Raw genomic sequence first — 5,000 nt, 5'->3', positions numbered from 1 at the left:
TAAATAGCTTTTTTTTGTCGTCTGATTGTAAGTGAATGATAAAAATAATAGATCTATAATAAAATTTCAATTCTTCGTCCTCTCCCCACTTTCTTTTTCTGAGAGCAAGGAAATAAAGGGAGAATGGCCTTAACATCACTAGTTCTGTTGTTACCTCTTAGAAAAATTTCTGTTCTGTCTTAAGAAACTTTCAGAGTGATGGAAGTAACAAAAAATCTCGCTATTTATATTTTCTCTTCATTTCAAGATCGCTTCTTCTTGACTCCGTTCCTTTTGTAAACTCCATTAGTAAAGACGGGAGACGTTCTATGGCCTTATAATCTTATGGGAATAGAAGGTGGATGATAATTTCATACAGCCAATCTTTGCTCCTCTCCCTCTCTCTCTCTCTCTCTCTCTCTGACCATCCTCCATGTTTCTCGTAAAACTGCAACAACGAAGAGTGAGATCATGATAGGAACTCTTTGATAATATTTCCCAGAACCAGGCGTGATTACCTTTAAGTCATGAGAATTCAATGCCCTTTGCGATGCTTGGGATTATTTTATACAGATATGTAATGAATACATTTACATATTTATGTACTACCAATTCTTACAATATAAATAATTTACTTTTTATATTACTTATATAGACACTAACACATACATGGCAGTAAAATTTCTATGAACCCTTTTGACAAATGTTGCTGCATTTCAATTGGAAAAGAGACTTACTTCTCATGCAATCACATTCTAAATCAACCTGAGGAACTAATATGTGTCGTTCGATCGCCACCTTATCAAAATATCCTATGAATCTCTGTGCAGGGTCAGGGTCCGATCCCATAAAGACAGGGCCAATCTTCGCCGGCTCATTTATTTGTTTCTGGGTAAGAAAAACGGGCAATAAATGGAGGCAATTCAACATAATTGATAATACACAAGACCTTGGAACGTTTTGCAGAGTGAGCTCAGCTCACTGAAGCATGGGAAACAGCGGCGATAACTTTAATCTTGCAGAGAGACAAAGAATGACCAGCAGATTCAATAAAAGTCATTGTCATCGCTGCCTTGTCCTTACAATGTAATGCCTTCATTGCAGATATACGATCATACATTTGTTTGGACGCGTTTTCGCTGTCCCAGTAACTAACGGATATGTAATTCAAATGTTACCTGCAACTGGAACAGATAGTGAATCATTGTCACTCGGCTTGTCACAAGGCATCATCCGACCTCCAGCTCACTCGGGTCACGTGCTAAAATCTACGGTCAAATAGCGTGCTGTTTTTCCAGTGAAGATTAGAATAAATACGGTAATTATTCTGTACTGTTTAACATGCATATCATTTACTTTTTACATTTTCATTAAATTGAGTAAATCATGAATGTCCTATCCAAAAATTCCTCTATCTTTAACTCAACGCAAAACACCTTTTTCAGATATATAGTTTTCTTTTCCATAAGGGTTTTTTACCACTTTAAGAGAGGAGCAACAAGAACAAGAACAACAATAACAACAATGTAGTTTGTAGCTTACTCCCCGAGAAAGGGGAAATTTCTTTATGTCAAAATTCATGATTTATTGCGAGATGATGAGGTTCCTTTAAAAATGATCCCACTTGTCGTCCAATCACCAAGTTTTGTAATTTAACTTCTACTAACACAACATAGATTGTGCTTACTACTCGGGCATAAGCCTACCAACTACTTTGCTGCTGTTGTTGTTGCTGTTTTTGTTGTTCCTGGAATTGTTGTTGTATTTGTTCTTGTTGCTCTTGTCGGGCGGATATGAAAGCTCTATGGAATTTTAGGTTAGGATATTTGATTCATTTATTAGAGCGAAAATGTGTAAAAATGAATAATGTATGCATAAAACAGTGCAGAACAGTCATTTCTAATAAAATATAGCATATCTATTTTAATTTTCGTTGGTGAAACAGCGCGCTATTTCACCATAGATTTTAGCACGTACCCTGAGTAAACTGGAGGTCGGATTCACTTCATAAACAGAGCAATTTTTTTTACATTCGTATATATATGACTTAATTAGAATATTTCACAAATAACTTTACCAGTTGTGATCTTCACATCCAGACAGCGAAAAGGCAATTTATGATAGAGACGCAACTCCTCCTAAGGGAGCATAGCATCAAATATTTAAGACTGAACGTGACAAATTAATGCGCCATTAGCATAAGGATGCGATAATTGAGACGAACGTCTTTGCCTCTTACACCCATTAAAGAATCAGCTTCGCGGCAAAACGGATGGAATATAAATCTGAGTAGGCTATACTGCTTGCAAAGTCACTGATATTTTACTTAGTGTTTATTTATTTATTTTTCTTTATTTTTGCTTTTTTGAGGGGGATGGAAAAGCCATTATGATTTTTGCTTTATAAAAACCTGGGGCACTTTCAGGACCTCAGTTAGAGTGGTTGGACAACAAGCGGGAAAAATGTAGTGGGAATGGATCTAAATTAAAATCCTAAACAAATAAAAACCTTTGGCAAAATCGAGTTTCCTGTACCAGCTTATAACATTCTGTATTTGCCTGCGAACCATGAAACCTTCAGCCGCAGCCGGTGGTGGTGACCTGTCCCTTTATCGTTGTCAGACCGCATTGATTATAGCTAACTTTAACCTTGGAAATAAAACTAAACCACTGAGGCTGGAGGTCTGCAATTTGCAATACGTTTTAGTGGATTGGGTGGAGATCAACATAAACCAATTTGCAGCCCTCTAGCCTCAGCAGTTGTTAAGATTGCAGGGGCTCTAAAAAAAAAAAAAAAAAAAAGGACAGGCAGTGTTAAGGATCTGGAGGGCGGAGAAAGAAAGAAATCTCAATAGCACCCGAAGCGGGACGCTGCAGACAACCTTCGCTAATACCTACGTGCACCACATGAAGGTGGACTGACGGCACTTGACTCCTTATAAGGATGGAAACGTACATATATCTTACTGGAAATATCTGTTGCCCTTCGAAAGAGACTACATCCTCATTTGTTTTTCTCTCGTTTTAACGTTTTCGAGAGAATGCACAAGTTCCTATACATCACGTGTGTTTTAGATTTACTCTGTATCATCAAAGGCTGATAAGGGAGAATAATACAGACAGTGTGAACATTCCTTGCTGATCCGATGACAGTGTTCATACTGTTCAGCTCGCGATTCACTCATTTCATCATTGCAAATCTCGTTTTTTTTTTATTCACGTTTAATTATTCGAGTCATGATTCCACTAATCTTATTAGTCTATGTAATAACAATTTTACGTAATAGAATATCTGGAAATTAATTTATATTTCAAAGAAAGGAGGATCATTCCTTTACCTAAGTAAAGATACGCTAGAGTAGAGTAAAAAGAAGCACATTAAAGACTATATCAGCGAGCATAAATTTGAAATGGTTTCCTCAGATAATAAATTTTTTTAAACTATTCTATTCGTTGCCAATATTCCTGAGAAATACCTACTTATTTTAGATAACATTTCATTTGTTTCTCATATAAAATGTGGGTCTATGGGCAGAGACAGACCAAATCTGACCACGAGACAAGTTTAAGCAACATAATTGTTTCCTTGTTAATCCCTGAAGTATCTTTGGAACAAAAACATAAAGTCAGCCTCTCAAGTCTTTTAAATCAGCCGAACTAAGACAATTGAGACGTTACACCATGTGTACATTTAATTACTCTTTTCAATCGTCCATAGCTAATAAAGTAGTATTGTGAGGGACGTGCAAATACATTCAATGTGTGGTTTTTGATGTCTTTGTAAAAAGAAAAATATTCAGATTAATATTCGTCTGCCATCCGCACTTTTCCTATCCGCCCTCAGATCTTAAAACTACCGATGGTAGAGGACTGCAATTTGGATGTCGATCATCCACCTTCCAATCATTAAACTACCAAATTGCAGTCGTCTATCCTCAGTAGTTTTTATTGTATTTAAGGTTAAAATTAACCATAACCTGGTACCGCTATAGGTGCCAATAACCCAGGCGTTATACGGGCTGTGGCTAAGAATTTCATGCAGCATTATACGCTGTTTAGAAAACTCGATTGCGCCGAAGAAATTCCGGCCCAATTTTTATGGAAAATATACAAATGGAATCTTTTAACACTAGGTACTAGTAAATGTTTTGAGAATCGTTAGATCGATAGTTGCTGACTAAAAAAAAAATATGAATTCAATTACTAACCTACTTTCTATAAGACAAAGGACACAAAATCGTAATTTCATGAACACAAATAAATCAGTATACCATGTTTTACGCAACAATTATTAAATCAAACTTTTGTCTTCAAATCCAGCAATTCATCAGTGTTGCAAAAGGAAAAACCTACATTAATCAAGATTTGTGACCTTTTCATGCGACAGTGACATTTCACTGACAATCCAGCGTCGGGATTCGGTTCAGCTGAACCCCAAGAAAACAAAGAATGACGCTTCATCAGAACGGAGGAGGAGATATGCGAAGGACAGATGAAAGTACCGTGACAAATTCACGATTAATTTAAAAAACGTAGACTGTATTCAGTTATGGAACTGAGAGGTTTCCTAAATATGTAACCTGGAAATTTCGAATTGTATGAAAAACTGAAGAGTATCATTATTCTGAGATGTTTACTATTCTTAAAGTTACTTTATAAGCAGTTGAATAACTGAAAGGAGACAGGATAACTCGCAGGTAAATCATAAATAAATGACAAGGAATTGCAAGACATGAAAAACGGAAGATCCATTTTAGTTTTTATGGGAAAAGAGACACAAAATGAAGACGGAGAAAAACATTACAAGACAACAACGTGAATCTTTCTCCTTTGCATTCTATTCATTTTCTCTAATTTCAGAAAATAAAAATAAAAATTCGTTCCTTGATTAGATAAATAGTCGATATCTGTCGTCGTCGTGCGTTGGCGATTGCCACCTGAACAGAGATCGTGTTAATTTCCCTTCCTCGTCCGTTCTTCCCTCTATAACCTTGGAATCATTTTTTTTATTTATTTCTGACC

This window comes from Macrobrachium nipponense, chromosome 2, assembly GCF_015104395.2.
Source record: "Macrobrachium nipponense isolate FS-2020 chromosome 2, ASM1510439v2, whole genome shotgun sequence".
Lineage (NCBI taxonomy): Eukaryota > Metazoa > Arthropoda > Malacostraca > Decapoda > Palaemonidae > Macrobrachium > Macrobrachium nipponense.
The sequence above is the reverse complement of the archived record's forward strand: the minus strand, read 5'-3'. Positions refer to the sequence as shown.